Source organism: Hyperolius riggenbachi, chromosome 12 (assembly GCF_040937935.1).
Source record: "Hyperolius riggenbachi isolate aHypRig1 chromosome 12, aHypRig1.pri, whole genome shotgun sequence".
Lineage (NCBI taxonomy): Eukaryota > Metazoa > Chordata > Amphibia > Anura > Hyperoliidae > Hyperolius > Hyperolius riggenbachi.
Genome location: NC_090657.1, coordinates 26,188,390 through 26,205,230, shown reverse-complemented (window position 1 = coordinate 26,205,230; position 16,841 = coordinate 26,188,390). Strand labels below are relative to the sequence as shown.

Here is a 16,841-nt window from a genome sequence, read left to right as displayed (position 1 = left end):
ACAACTTTAAAATGAATACATGAAGTTTTATAGCATACATGGAGTATACAATACAGTCTGCAACTGTAAGGCTTGGTGGTGTATTCTCCACAGTCAGCATGCAACGCATGAGCTGGCGTGGAGGAGGTACACACACTAGCACCAGGAAACAGGCTATCCCTAGTATAGTGGAGGGGAGGACTGACTCCAATAGGAGATTGTGGCGCACAGAGCCGGTGCAGATCTGACAGCCACAAACAATGCTTTCGTTATAACGTCTCAGCGCAAAGTAGCGCTGAGCGCATAAACTAGAACTGAGGAGATCAGGACAGGTAGACAGAATGAACGCTTGCTAGCTAGCGGCTACTTAGCGACAGCAAGCGTCCAGAACCAGACAGACTGGAATGAGGCAGCCAATGCGATGCGGCGATGGCGTGCCTCACAAAGACAGGACAGGATAGTCAGGAAATAGCGTAACACAGATAAATATACAATAAGTATGTTTTCCTAGCGTATTACAATTACAGCTATCAATGAAACTATTTGTAAGGTCTGACTAACATATGTATATATCGGCAATGAACCGATATATGACATAAGCAGGAACGCTGACTAGGACTGGAGTAACACAGGGAACAGGACTCAGAAGGATTCGCTATCTCTTCACAGAGATGAACGCAATCCACAAACGGTAACAGAACAGGATTCAGAAGGATTCGCTATCTCTTCGCAGAGATGAACGCAATCCACAAACGGTAACAGAACAGGATTCAGAAGGATTCGTTATCTCTTCGCAGAGATGAACGCAATCCACAAACGGTAACAGGACAGGATTCAGAAGGATTCGTTATCTCCTCGCAGAGATGAACGCAATCCACAAAGGGTAACAGAACAGGATTCAGAAGGATTCGTTATCTCTTCGCAGAGATGAACGCAATCCACAAACAGGACCAGGAGCAGGGTAACTACCTCAGCACGGGTGGTCACGGTACGCGCAACCTACCAAAACGTGCTGGAAAGCTGACTAACTGCACACAGGATATAAACAGTTCGTGTACGTATACATCAGCGACACTGATGTATCAACGTAACACAAATACAAGGAAAATAATAAACGTGCTGGTATGCATATATATTGGCAATGAACCAATATATGATGCAAAGACCAGCAAAGTATCTTTATAACAAGAAACACGATCGGGGGCTAAAGCGACAGCAAGACTGGCTTACACTGAAGCTATGAAAACCCAAGGAAACCCTGCAGGAAGCAGATCTTTATACTGAGGTCATCCAATGGGAGCAGACATGCAGATTCCCACACAGGTGAATGATAATCAGTCACAAGCTGACAGCAGGGAAAGACAGACAAAGCTATGCAGCTTGCATGGAAATAGATCAGAACTGCCTGAGCTGCAGCACTACTACTTCCAGCAATAGCTGCTGCAGCAGCGATCATTACAGCAACATTAGCCATTATGGAGATGATGCCCTTAAGTTCAGCAAGGAAGAAATAACTTGCGCATAAGTTACCAATGGTTAGTGTACCTTACTGGATGCTTGATCCATGAGCAAGTCCAATAACACTCAGCACCAGACATAAGCTGAAGCCATCAGCTCAGATACCACAATGCTTTCCAAGGTGCTGAACATGTTCAGCATTGAAAACAAACAATAAAAACGGAGGCTCCCTGTTAGAGGTATATCAACTCATGCCTGTTTAGGCATAGAGGCTGGTAATGAGAAGGGAGGGACCAGGATGACATGCAGGTCTCCTCAAATTTAGTTACCAATACCTTATACCTGTCAGCAGTGGGTAGTCCTTACAAGTGAAGATGGCAAATCCTCTCCCCCACCCCCTCCACAAAGCACTACACTCACGTTCAGAAACCCTGGCCCGCTAGGATGTTAAGTAATGAAGAGGAGTAGTTTTATACAATAATGCTATCTAAATACAATAATTAAGGAGCAACCAGTTAAGCATTATTACATCCATAGCTAATGAGTACAGAAGCCCTTGTCCATTTGCTATAGATGGAAACAAAAGGCTGGAGGGACAGTTCTTGGTTGGGGGAGGGGGGTGTGGGGGGTGGGCAGTTATATCAGCTGACATAATCATGAACAATCCTTTCAGCCAGAAAAAAAATCTTGCATGTGTAAATAAAACAGGAAGTTGGAGCTCTTAAAAAATAGTACATACTTTCTGCTTTATTAAATATTTTATTTGCTTAATAAAGATAAAAATTGGAAAAAAAACGTTTTTTGAATTAAATCTAATTATTGAATACATAAATAAATAATATGTAAAAATAAAGATTTAAATATATTAAACATTTGGGCTAAATATATTAATTGCCTTGTCTATGACAGATAACAGCATAAAAAATATTACAGTATTTAAAAAAAAGTATTTCTTTTTAGCACCTTTGCAAAAGCTTTTCTGTTCTGTCAGGCAGGGGTCACACTTGTCTTTCAGTTTTCTACACTTTGCAGAAAACTGAAAGACAAGTGTGACCCCTGCCTTACAGCAGCTAATGTAATTTATAGAGAAAACTGACAAATTGCGCAAGATGTCAGTTTTTTTTCTGCATGCGAAATCTACATTAAAGTGTGACCTTGCTTATTGATTAACATGAGTTCTCAGTTGAAGTCAGCTTTTCTGTGCAGAAAACGCGTACGAAAGCCGGTAAGTGTGACCCCTGCCTCAGGTTAAAGCTCCAACAATAGTTTGTGTCACAATCTCACCTCATCCTGGTTCCAGCAGTGAGTCGGCTGCTTCTGGGAATCAGTGCGGGCAATTGAGCTGCTCACCATGTGCGAATGGTGTATCTGAAAGTAACACGGGCTCACGAAAACGGGTTTCTTTCAATGTTGCTAAGGAATGTGGACGTGTCAGATGCTCAGCGTACGCTCTCCGTTGCAATTGCTAACCCGCAAGTTATTGTCTCCTAGCTCAGAGTCAATCACTGTTGGGTAGGCTGTGTGTTCCATTGGCTGGTTGTGTGGGTGGCTTCTTCTCATTGGCTGATGGTAGTATTTAAACCAGGCTGTCAGACCTGTTAGTTGTGATAGCCTATAGTTGCTAGAGCTAGCTTCTGGGTGAATTTCTGTACCTCCTGCCAGTAACCTTGCCTGTGTACCTGACTATTCTCCTGATTGCTGCCTGGACTGACCTTCTGCTAGTTTTGACCACTCTTTTGTCTTATCCCTTGTACCTGATATGGTCTGTTGTATATGACCTCTAGCTTGCTGACTACATTATTGCTTACTCCTCTTATTGGCTGCCATCTTATTGTGTATGACCCTTGACTGTTTTAGACTACGTTTTTGCCTGTATCACAGCCTAGTGAGTCTTGGTGATACTCCAATCATCCAGTAACCTGAGAGCTGAAACACAGCTAGGGCGAAAAGGGCATGACTGGGCGGGCCCTGAGACGGACTGACCAGGCACGATTGGGTTATCAGCTGTGAAACAAAGGTGGAGTGTCTTGGTTAACCCCAGGCACTATAAGACAACTGGATCAAGGGGGGTTACCTCCTTTTCGATTCATCTAGGATACAGGAAACTCTATCACCCACCCTCCAATGCGTCACTTGTCAGAAATTCACAAGTGGCATCTTGGGATGGGAACACAACCTAACTTAGCTGTTTCTTGTTGAATCCTAACAGATTTGTCACAGCAGGAGGGGGGTCTATGACAATGCCGGCCTATAGGACATCAGAATTAGAAGTACCCACCGAGCTTGTTTCGTGGAATAATGCATTATGCTATGAGTGTATAATGCAAATTATGGTATATGGGTGCCTGCAAAGGACTCACCTCTCATCGGTTCCAGCGTTGCCTGGGGCGGCTCGCGCGGCAGAGTTCAGCCGCGAGGTTCTCCTTTCATTTCTCCCGGCGGCATCCCCAGCACCCCTGTGGCGGTACGTGAGCATCCCATCCATCCCTCTAGGCGGACACGCGCATCTCAGGGCCGATCTTATGCCCTGAGACGCCGGCGATCATAGCGTCAGCTGATAGCTTAGATCAGCTGACGCATAGGCAGGGATTCTGCTTGCGATTGGTTACTGTGTGTGGGCAAGCCTCTGATTGGGTGACTGAGGGTATTTCAGCAGTGCTGTTTCAGTTGCTCACTGCCCGTGATAGCAATCAGTTCGCTGGTGCTGTGCACTCTGTGATATTATTAGTCTAGTTGCTCTGATAGATATATACTGTATGTTGGCGCTTTTTATATAAAATAAATACATTGTTTTGATACAGATTTATGCAAATTATTATGAAAATCTATGGTAGAGTAGACTACACAAATCTTGCACTGGAAAAATCCATTTTCAAACTGCATAGACTTGCAGTAATTAATTATTCTGCATCAACTTAGAATTATTTGCATATCTCAAGCAACATAGAAAGTTGCCACTGATCTAAAACTTTGTACTAAACTCCTTTAGACATCCGGGGGAAAAGTAACATGGGAAAACAAAAAGGTTCACAAATGTCCATGGCATATGGGTGCAGAAACACAGAAACGCATATAGAGGTCGGGGGCAGTCTAAAGAAGCACACACATACCTGACTAAAGTCGGCTGAGGCAGCCGATAATGACCACCTCAGCCGATAGTCAGGCATATATATAGTGGCCACCACCCGCAAGCGATCCGCCAGGCCTATCAACTTGGCAGAGCGATGGCAAACTTCATTGTGCACACTGTGTGATGTCATGTACCCGCGGCTCTGTCGTCCCTCCACCCCCCTGCATAGCAACACAGTGTTTCTTCAGCTATACAGCTGACTTTGCTTCTGTGCAGTCCGGCCCAGCGATGTTACCTAGGAGATTAGTCAAAGGTGTGTACACACCTTAAGGGTTAATGGTATGATAAGTTTCAGGAATTTCTAGCAGGCATTGCCTAGGTCCTGAAATTACCAGCCTGGAGAATACCCATTATACATTCGATTAAATAAGTCTACAGTCAAGAACAGAACTCCGGACACCTGTATTGAAGAATTCTCATGAAACACCCTCTCCACTCTGAATATAACAGCCTTTCACTTTGCAATAATGCATCACTATGGAATATTCAAATCATCTCATTATGCCTCTGAAAGCGAGGCACACATCCAGAACCCCTGGTGTATAGTGAGCCTAGCTTATACATTTTACAGAGTCACACCAATTCAACATGCATACAGCTGTTTCTGCCTTTCTGGTCCTCATCAGTGCACGGCATGGTTTGATATTGCTCTATGGGATAGGGCTTGGACCCGTTCTACAGAATACCCAGATAGAACATGGTGACCCAGAACCACTAGGAGGATACAAGGGGCTGAAAGTGACCAAAATGCCCTCTTACTAAAAATCGATGCTAAGTATAACTTTGCATTCTTAAAGTGAAACTGAGGTGGGTTCTAATAATCCTATTAGCACACAGAGGCTGGGTCTGCATATACTGCCCAGCCTCTGTTGCTATACTGTCTCCCCCCAGGCCCCCCCTGTGCTCTGCTGTCCCCCATAAATCACACAGCCATGCTAGCGACACGCAGCGTGTCGCTAGCTGGGTGTTTTCATCTACACTGTCACTCTCGCCGCTTCCCCGCCTCCTCTATTTCTCCGCTCCCTGCCTGCATCCCTTCCCTCCAATCAGCGGGGAGGGAAGGGACGCAGGCGGGGAGCGGCGATATATTAGAGGTGGTGGTGCGGCGAGAGTGACAGGGTAGATGTAAACAGCTGGCTAGCGATGTCACTAGCACGGCAGTGGGATTTATGGGGGATAGCAGAGCGCAGGGGGGGCCTGGGGGGAGACAGTATAGCAACAGAGGCTGGGCATTATATGCAGACCCAGCCTCTGTATGCTAATAGGATTCTTACAACCCACCTCGGGTTCTCTTAAAGACAGAAGAATTCTTTGCTCCAGTGACCTTACATTCACCCCTAATTTAGTGCCTTATCTTTCAGCAATAAATAACGAAGGCCTTTCACTTGATGAATTCTCCATCATGCACCAGGGCAGATTTGCAGAACACTTATTATCTCATTGTTTTCCAGCTAGGGAACACTTTAGTAAATTCAGCCCTACAGCCTAAGGAAAACTCTATCCATATTTGTATAGCGGTTGCTTTGGTTTTAGTTATTTACTTGTGACTTCTCTTCATTATCCTGCAATCTTACTACTTTGTAATTCCTAATCTATTTCTTTAATCTTCAGGATCCTTAAGTGACATTTGCTCCCCTAGGAACGTGCATTGTAAATTTGCTCTCATAGGCATGCCAGGTGCCTGGGATTCTGTTCTTGACTACTACCCTTAGCACATTTATAAATAAAGGATAATGATAATTACCATCATCCGCAGTAATGAGTTTTCTTGACTACTATCCTCATCACATTTGTAGTACTAATAAGCAGCACCTTTGTTTCCATTTCCTGACTTGATCCCTTTTCTGTATTATTAGCAATGTGTGTCTGTTTACCGTATAGAATGCTGCAGCGCGCTAAGGAATATGATGCATACACGATACATATGATACACGTAAATAATTTACTGATCACAACAAGGCCATGTAAACAGGAAATGGCAATATCCCTCTCACAAAAGGGATACATAGTAAACACTGATGCGCAATTACCTTGAGGAAAAATGCTGCAGCATTCAAAAAATAATTGTATCCTGGCTGGATGGTGTACTGGTTAAGGGCTCTGCCTCTAACACAGGCGACCTGGGTTTGAATCTCGGCTCTTCCTGTTCAGTAAACCAGCCCCTTTTCAGTAAGGAGACCTTGGGCAAGACTCCCTAACATTGCTATTGCCTATAGAGTGGGTCCTAGTGGCTGCAGCTTTTGCGCTTTGAGTCCCGCAGGGGAAAATCGTAATGTAAATGTTCTGTGTCTGTCTTTTTTTCTAGGTAAACTTGCACATAGTTAAAGGACAACTAAAGTGAGAAGAATATGGAGGCTGCCATATTTATTTGTTTTTAAGCAATACCAGTTGCCTGGCAGCCCTGCTGATCTATTTGGCTGCAGTAGTGTTTGAATAACACACACATCTTGTCAGTTCTGGCAATATCATCAGAAACACCTGATCTGCATATGCTTGTTCAGAGTTTATGGCTAAAAGTATTAGAGGCAGGCAACTGGTATAGTTTAAGAGGAAATAAATGTGGCAACCTCCATATCCCTCTTATTACATTTGTGTTTTAAGTTTTTTTTTAGGCATATAGACCATTGCACATTTAAACAGTTAAACCAAACAGGTGCTAATAATTAACAAGATAACATGTACAGTATGTTTAAAACAATCAATAAAGGGAGTCTAAAGTGAAAATAAAAACCCTGATACTCACCTGAGAGGGATGGCTCTATGTCCCATAGAGCAGGGGTCCCCAACCTTTTCGGGCCGGGGGACCACTTTCTGGCCAAATTTTTCTCCCGGGGGGGGGGGGGGGGGGGGAGAATGTGTGCGCGCGACCTAGTAGACAGTGTCGTGCACAGCGGGTTACAAGGGGAGGGGGGGGGGGGGCTGGGGTGCAGCGGCATAGCTAGCGTGGTTGCCCCAGTATAGGGAGTTTAGTTGCCCCAGTATGGCTAGTATAGTTATCCCAGTATAGCTAGTATAGTGCCTAGTATATAGCTAGTATAGTACCCAGTATATAGCTAGTATAGTGCCCAGTATATAGCTAGCATAGTGCCCAGTATATAGCTAGCATAGTGCCCAGTATATAGCTAGTATAGTGGCCAGTATATAGCTAGTATAGTGGCCAGTATATAGCTAGTATAGTGGCCAGTATATAGCTAGCATAGTGCCCAGTATATAGCTAGTATTGTGCCCAGTATATAGCTAGTATAGTGCCCAGTAAATAGCTAGCATAGTGCCCAGTATATAGCTAGCATAGTGCCCAGTATATAGCTAGTATAGTGCCCTATAGTGCCCAGTATATAGGTAGTATAGTGCCCTATAGTGCCCAGTATATAGCTAGTATAGTGCCCAGTATATAGCTAGCATAGTGCCCAGTATATAGCTAGCATAGTGCCCAGTATATAGCTAGTATAGTGGCCAGTATATAGCTAGTATAGTGGGCAGTACATAGCTTGTATAATGCCCAGTATATAGCTAGTATAGTGGCCAGTATATAGCTAGTATAATGCCCAGTATATAGCTAGTATAGTGCCCAGTATATAGCTAGCATAGTGCCCAGTATATAGCTAGTATAGTGCCCAGTATATAGCTAGTATAGCGGCCAGTATATAGCTAGCATAGTGCCCAGTATATAGCTAGTATAGTGCCCTAGTATGGGTAGGTAGTGCCCATCCCTAAAAGCAGCGGTTTCTGCGCGGCTGCTGTAAGGAAGGGAAGGAAGCAGGGCAGCGGCATCGCCGTTACCATGGGAACAGCTGCCCTGCCTCCTTCCCTTCCTTACAGCAGCCGCGCAGGAAGCGCTGCTGTAATACGAGATGCTGCAGACAGGAGAGCGGCGCCTGGGGGAATATAAGAAAAGAAGCGGCCGCCCGCTCATAAGGTAACAGGGGAGGGGGGGGCGAGGTGACAGACCCGCCGCGGCGAGCTTTCCCCGTCTCCTCGCAGTCCCTGCGTTCCCCCGCAGGCTCCCCTGTTAGTAGTCTGCGACTAGTGGGTTATAGACTGCTCTCTTCCACGTTGGGTGGGCGTTGGGAGTCTTCAGGAAGCACTCGGGCTTCCGAAAACAGGCCGCTTGGGACTGCACATGCGCAGTAAAGAGCCGCCCGTCTTCAGGAGCCTAAATGCTTCCGAAGACTTTTGAATTTTCTCGAGGTGGGTGATTCAAACCGAGGAGTATGCAGGGAATCGAGGACCCCATGAGGAGAACAGGAAGGCTCTAGGACCCAGAGCCTTCCCTCTCCTTAGGGGGCGGTCTGATAGGGGATCTGTTTTTTATTTTTACTTCAGACTTGCTCCCTAGCGTTCTGATTCCCGCGGCCATGAGGTTTTTTTTTACCCTATTTTTTTTTCTATCATGATTCCCCCCTCCCTGCGGCGTCCCCCCAGCATTTCTGATCGCCGCCAGCGCCCATGTACAGCGGCGGCGATCGGAACAAACACACAGCTAGCAAAGTGCTAGCTTCGTGTTTGAAAAAAAAAATGTCCAAATCGGCCCACCAGGGCCTAAGCAGTGCCCTGCAGCGTTAATGGACGAGCTGTAACCCCCAGGAGGTTAAATCAAACCGAATCAGCTATGCAGATAAATGAAACTGGGTGTGGGAGGGAAAACCTTGCTCTACAAAGAAGTTGAGATTACTGATGACAAACTAAATAGATAAAAAAAAAGTCTACCTATTTGCAAGGCTGAGCTCAGCTATAAGACATAGGATGGTTTTGATGCATGGCAGTCATTTCTAATGCCGTGCATACACGGCTCGTTATTGCGCCGGAACGAGCCAGCGGGTCGATGCCGGCGCATCCCCGCTCGTCCGCGCGTGCACACGGATCGATTGCCACCCGTCCCCGCCAGCGCTTCCTTATCACCGCTTGATTCCCTGCCATTGTCCGCCGGCGGGAATCGAGCGGGCGCGGATCGAGCGGCATGATCGGGCCAGCTGAATATTATCAGCTGGCCGGATCAGCTGGTCGATACACGGTACAGAAACGTACCATGTATCCCCAGCATAAAAGGACAAGTATTCCTAGATGTGCTGTTAGTAGCAAAAAGGTTTCTGTACTATGTAAGCTGTGTAGCATAGATGTGCTGTTCAAACTCATCTTCAATAGCTGAGAAGGAGAGGGAGACAGGCAACGATAAGTTAAATGAAAGACACAGCATACTGACTCCCTTTCTCTGCTGAATGATGTCCAGTGACACCATCAGCTGTGACCTAGCAAGAAAATGGGTAGACCCATTGACAGACTGCAGACATAAGACATTTTGTAAGAAGAACTAGTTTACTGGAAAAGAAAGCCCATAAGTCAAAGGTTTAAACATTTGTCCAAGGAAGTTTGGTTGCTGACAGCCAAAGAGCGGTTCATGGATGAGAGTTTTCAGGCAACAATCAAGCATGGTGGACAGTGGCATAGCTAAGGAGCTGTGGGCCCCGATGCAAGTTTTACAATGGGGCCCCCCAAGCACTCTATACATAACAATTGATACGGCGCACCAAAACCTGCCAATGGCAACTACAGTGTCAGAGGTGCAAGAAGGGAATGGGGAATGGTTTGTTAATGATTACCACTATTCAAAGTATCTATAGTGATTATTACAAGCACAGGACCAATGGAGAGCTAATATTGTAGTTGAGGGAGGACTCTTCTGGGCCCCTCTGGCCCAAGGGCCCCGATGCGGTCGCAACCTCTGCAACCCCTATTGCTACGCCCCTGATGGTGGAGGTTTCTTGCATGTCTAGCAGCATTTTTGGAGTTTGAAATTGGATCACAATTAATACTCTAGATGCTTATAAGTGCAGGAATAACCCGTGCATTGCCTGTATTTTCAGTTATCTCTTCATGTCAACATTGCAAAAGAAACAAGAGGGTATTCTCCATAAAAAAATAGACGACAGGTTCGGGCCAGCAAGGTGAGATTCCATTCTGTACTAGTAAAGCCATATTATTTGCTAATTTAGACTATAAAATAGATGGGATCAAGTACATACAAAATAAGTTCAGCTTTGCTTTAAAAAGAACATGACAGCATTTGATAAATCATATAGATCTGTATATATTGCACACTGCATGATTTGTGCATTCTTGTGGTAAATACATTTTATACTTTACACTCACTTTTATCCAAATCTCTTTTCAGTGTCATAATGAACATGTGAAAGTAATGTATACTGCAAGGTGCAGTTCTATGTAGCGGTCCCCAACCTTTTTTGCCTCAAGGACCGCTTAAGCATCAGGAATTTTTTCCAGGGACCGGGGGTGCGTGCAAGTGACGGGGGGAGGGGTTGTAGGGAGGAGTGTCAGTGTCATTATATAAAAAAAGTCCTGGGAGCACCATCCCTACCCAACTACCACCATCATCACCCCCAGCAATTTGGAAAAGATGCGTCTGCTGCATAATACCCACCAGCACAAGGTACATTTGGTGTGACAGGTGGTGAAATAGAGGAGGGTACTGTCTGGGCTTCCCTATCTACTGGCACAGTCACCTCCAGGCTTTTTCCCTCCCCACAACCCTTCCCTCCTCCCTACACTCCCATCTTTCTCTCCTCCCCCACATTCTCTTTACCCTTCCCAAAATATTCCATTCATTCTGCAAAACCTTCCTGTACCAGCTGCTCTACTCTGTGCAGACTCTGTGGCTGGTTGACCAAAACGTCCCAGTCATCCTCACTCCTGCCACCCAGTGTCTGCACAGACAAAGCATACTGTAATACAAATTAGAGACACCAGGTGGCAGCAGTAACAATGGCTGCAGACGGCTCTGCTTTCCTAGTATCCTGCTGAGCAGTGCTGCTCGGATACCACTTTTCACTATCTGGACCTAATTCGGATCTGAATATCCAGATATCTGATCCGGGTCAGATATCCGAGTTTAAAATTTTGCAATCCGGATCCGAATCGGATATCCGACCTCAGAATCCGGCCGGATTCGGATATCCGGGTAGAAAACCGGAAGTGACCTGAAAATGGCAAAAAAAACATTTCGGAGGTCTCTCTCTCTCTCTCTGTCTCTCTGTCTCTCTCTCTCTCTCTGTCTCTCCCTCTCTCTCTCTCTCTGTCTCTCTGTCTCTCTCTCTCTCTCTTTCTCTCTTTCTCTCTCTCTTTCTCTAGGCCTGGATGCCTTCGAAAGGCATTTTTGCCATTGAAGGAGATTTTGGCTTGTGCTCAGATATCTGAACTATCTATCCGCCCGAATTTCGGATTTCAGATGGGAAATCCGAGTTTGCTCGGATAGTCTATTCGGATTTGAAAAAATATCCGAATTGCTATTCAAAGTTCGGATAGTGGAAAAAGTTTGGATTATCTGGGTAGTTCGGATATCTGAATACTTGCTGAGCACCACTGCTGCTGAGTTCAGTGACTCACTCGCTACTCAGCTTCCACACAACTTCCGTGCACTGCAAAGTCAGATCATTTGCACTGCCCAGTTCGGCGCATCCTGCGGCCCGGCATTGGGCCGTGGACCAGTGGTTGGGGGCCCCTGCTTACAGTGTCGCTCAGTCCCGAGTTGGCAGTTTAGCCATATTTTGGTCAAAGACTGTGTTGTACAAACACCAGCAGCAATACATTGATATAATCCGAATAATAATAATCCGAACATTTGTACAGCGCTTTTCTCCTGCTGGATTCAAAGCGCTCAAGAGCTGCGGTGCACTAAGAGACCACCCTGCAGTGTTAGAGAGTCTTGCCTTGAACTATTTACTAAATAGATACTGACCTTAGGATTTGAACCCTGGTCTCCCATGTCAAAAGCAGTGCCCTTAACCAGTACACTATCCATCCACAGATATGCTGGTCTATACGTGACTTTTATCTATATACAATACAGTAACTAAAAGACTGTTATAATTATGCACGGTGTGGACACAGTTGTACAGCTAGCAAACAGCATCTGCTTATATATATACCAGTTGCTGTCAGTTATATATCAGCAGCTGTCGGTTAGAACTGGATGTGCAAGGTAGTGTCCATGTTTCCCTGTGGCTCAAGTGGGCGATATTACAGTTTAACCATTCAAGGACTGCAGTGATTGAAATCTACGCCCTGTTTTGGTGGGCTTTTGGCTGGCAGGGCGTAGATTTCAATCACTGTCCGCAGCGCGCACCCGCCGTCTCCGCCGCTACCCGCCGATCGCGCCGCTCAAACCCGACGATTCTCGCCGCATCTCACAGGCTCTGCCTGTCTCTATGACGGCAGAGCCATGTAAGCCGGTCAGGAGCCGATTTCATTGGCTCCTGGCCCTGTCTTTCAATGTAAGCTGTTCCCATTGGCTTACATTGAAAAACAGGGACAGGAGCCAATGAAAGCGGCTCCTGACCGGCTCACATGACTCTGCCGTCATAGAGACAGGCAGAGTCTATGTCCTGGGGGTCCCGGCGAGCGGCGATGATGGCGGTTGCGGCGGGTATGTGCTGCGATTTGTCGGGATTCTGTCGGGATTGGACCAGCGGTCTCTGGTCCTTAAGTGCCCAGAGACCGCTGGTCCTTAAGTGGTTAACAGTGTGCTGACCAGGAAGCTGTTATGGAGTAATGGCCATTTTTAAAATGGAGGACAGAGAATTCCATCGAGCACAGTGGACAAATGGGACGCAGGAGAGGAGAAAGAGATTGAGGAGTACATTACACAGGAGGTAAGTATGACCTGTGTATGGTTATTTTGACTTTTTTATTTTCAGTTCAGGTTCTCTTGAAGCTTGTAAATATGCACAGACCCTGAGCAGCAGCCTAGTGTGGACGGCGGCTTAGTGCGGTGGTTTATGGTGGAGCACGGTCAGACTTTGGGTAGTGGGGGCTCTGCAGTGCTTTTGGTGTGTTTTTTTATCTGGGGTTTACTGGTAGATTGAGAAAGGCTCCTACACCTAAACAGAGTTGACAAAACCTAAAGCCTACCAGTCTCAGTGTGAAGTTGGACTCTGGTGTATTGTATAATTCTGCACTTAGAGCTTCACAAATCCATGACAAAAGGGTGATTTTAGTATTTTTGAATTGTTTGAAAACTAAAGTCAAAGATGTAACTCCCATTTAGTACCAGTTACAGTAATATCAAATAATAAGTTACAGATATCCCCTGATGACGGCATAGAGCCGAAACCTGGTAGGGAAGGAGAGATGGACTATCTCTGAACATACCATCTTTATATGTTAAGGTGCACTTTGATTTGGTTCAGTGCAGATACCTTATGAGCGGTATGTATGCAGTTGGGTCCTGTGTGCATGGACCCACAATGTAAGTTGTTTTGTTTTTAACATTGCAAGTTTTGGAATAAAATTTTAACCCCTATTACAAAATCCCACTAAGCCTGGCATATTGTTTGTCCTATGGTGGTGGACACTATATACCCTTGTTGAGCACTGGGTGGCTGCAGGCTGGAACTACAGGATTGGGGTGATAACAGCACTGAGGAATACCTATACATTTATTGCAGTTCTACTTTGGATCGGAATTTACCTCTGGCAGCTATTTGATTACACCTATGTGAAGCGCTTGATTAATCTCTCTTAGTTACAGTAACCACATTGTTATTAATGGAAGGTGTGCAATGTGTATAACATGCAGTGGTCCTTCATATAAGCCTATGCAGCATAATCTCTTATTACAGCCTTAGTGCAAGCTCTAAACACACAATTTGTTACGTCATATTTTTCCTGAGTACTTAAGATGAAGAATTACAGTATGAAACAGACACTTTCACATCACAAGCTGACATTTTACACTTGCAAGGGAAGCTCAGCTAAATAGTTCACTGCAACATCAATATAAGGACCTTTTTGTCCTCACCAAAATGCAGCATATAGGATAAAGTTGTTTAATGAACTTAATGAGAGCCCAAAGTTGGCCAATATTCTCATAACAAGCTCCCAGGAGACAGGAGGGACATCATCACCTCCCAACTCCACTTCTAACAGGCATTTTCGCACCTCCAAATCCCTGATGTGTTCATCTCACAGTCTTGGATGGCATAGGGCTGTTCAGCTGTTGTCAGTATATGTGCTGCAAAGTCACAGAGGGGAATTTTGCTATTTTATTCACATTTACGTTTATCTAACATATTCCTTCTCAAGTAGACCTCTACACTTGTCAGCTGACAACAACAATTCAACATGTGTTCATTTCTTCCAGATTTGTTATCAGTGGAACGTGAATGTTTATTCGCTTTTACAGTGAAACTGAAGTAAGAGTTCTATGAAGGCTACCATCTTTAATTACTCTCCTACACTACACACATACGACAAATGTCACCTGGCAGGAATCGAGACTCGATCCCCCCAGCAACAGTTTAGGGCGGAGTTCTGTAAAATGCATTGCTAGCCTGCAGGCTAGAGACACGGCCTGTTGCTATGTACGGTGGAGGAGGGTAGACAGAGCATCACGCGAGAGGTCAGGGTGAGGGAAAGAATACTGAGTTTGGCTGAGGCGGATTGATCTGCCAGAACATTGACGGTGTCAGGGACTACTGTGTACATGCTAGATTCTCTGCCAAGGCGGCTGTTATGTGTGAATTCAGCGGCCCTAAACCCCTCTATGGGTCTTGGTCTCAAAAACAGTGCATTCCTATTAGCAGCAACCTCTCTGCTGGACACTGGACACCTCCAGTATGTACAGTATAATCTCTTGGTTAATATTGATAGTAAACTAGCAGGGGAGGGGGCCAATTCATATGGCTAAATTTTGATTTCTTTGGTGCACTACATGGCAGTCACCTGGGCAATCCATTCATAAAGGACCAGTGATTGCCCTGTGGAATACACTCAGCAGTTAAGAATTTTTTTTTATTTAAACTCGCCAGTGTTGTATCAGGGTCAAGCCGAGGCAGAGGCGAGAGTGGCTCCAGCCTCCGGGTGCAGCGTAGGAGGGGGTGCACAACTCACTCAGCTATCATTCCCCGGTTGTGTTTGAACCAGAGAGAAATAAGAAAAGGGGATACATGGCAGTGCCTGCAAGCTAGATAAGGAGAGATTAAGGTGTTGGGGTCCCTGGGGGTGCCTCTTAGTCTAATACCTATCAGTTTGTGGCAGCTGGGGTGGGCGCACTTTGGTGACTCAGCCTTGGGTGCTGGAGGACCTTGTCCCGGCTCTGTGTTGCATCATGGGAGTCTTAGCAATTTCTTGAAAATACCAGAATGTGGAAGAGTGTGCAAACTTTTTATGAACAGCCACTGGACACAGTTCCTCGCCCGCTGAGCTGTAATGTCTGCTTTGATGTTGCAGGGATGTCAGTACAAGACCATAAAACATTGCAAACGTATACTGCAAGCTGATGCAAACATTTTTTACAATTTGTGCAGAGAGGCATATTTTCACTAACCACTAGAGGACCACGGTCTTAAACCTCCCTAGTGACCAGGCTATTTTTTACAATTAAGGCCACTGCTACTTTAAAGGGACACTTAAGTCAAACAAAAGATTATGAGTTTTACTCACCTGGGGCTTCCAATAGCCCCCTGCAGCTGTCCGGTGCCCTTGCAGTCTCCCTCCGATCCTCCTGGCCCCACCGGCAGCCACTTCCTGTTTCGGTGACAGGAGCTGACAGGATGGGGACACGAGTGATTCTTCGCGTTCCTGGCCACAATAGTGCCATCTATGCTGCTATAGCATATATCATATACCATATAGCAGCATAGAGGGTGCTAATGTGTCTGGGAACATGAAGAATCACTCGCGTCCCCAGCCTGTCAGCTCCTGTCACCGAAACAGGAAGTGGCTGCCGGCGGGGCCAGGAGGATTGGAGGGAGACGGCGAGGGCACCGGACAGCTGCAGGGGGCTATTGGAAGCCCCAGGTGAGTAAAACTCATTTTTTTTGTTTGACTTAAGTGTCCCTTTAAGGGCTAGCTGCAGGGCCGTACAACTCAGCACACAAGTGATTCCCCCCCCCCCTCCCTTTTCTGCCCACCAACAGAGCTTTCTGTTGGTGGGCTATGATTGCTCCCACGATGTTTATTTTTTTATATATAAATATTTATTTCTTTATTTTTATAATAAATTTCCCTATTTTTTTTAATTTTCATTTTTTTTATCCCTCCTTCTCTCCCTCCCCGTGCCAGCCAATCAGCACGATCGGCTGTCAGAGGCTTCAGCCTATAACAGCGGATCACTTCCTTGAAGCCCAGGGGGTCAGCCGTGTCACACAGCTGTTCCCAGTACAGCGCCATTATTATTGTTATTGATTTATAAAGCACCAACATATTCCGTGGCGCTGTACAAAGAAAGAAACAAACATGGGGTATATAATAATACAGACAA

The 16,841-nt window shown here is 45.6% G+C and overlaps 1 protein-coding gene and 1 long non-coding RNA gene across 8 annotated transcripts in view; one reads left to right on the top strand and one right to left on the bottom strand.

Annotated features, from left to right (window-relative positions):
• LOC137541406 (uncharacterized) overlaps positions 1 to 16,841 on the top strand; it is a 1,168,812-nt gene that overhangs the window by 271,062 nt on the left and 880,909 nt on the right. For all 6 annotated transcript variants that reach the window (XR_011025153.1, XR_011025156.1, XR_011025152.1 and 3 more), the window contains exon 3: positions 10,429 to 10,509. This is a non-coding gene — a long non-coding RNA (uncharacterized lncRNA). The remainder of the gene's footprint in view (positions 1 to 10,428; positions 10,510 to 16,841) is intronic.
• Positions 1 to 16,841, bottom strand: part of KCNH6 (potassium voltage-gated channel subfamily H member 6) — a 541,700-nt gene that overhangs the window by 227,745 nt on the left and 297,114 nt on the right. The window lies entirely within an intron of this gene.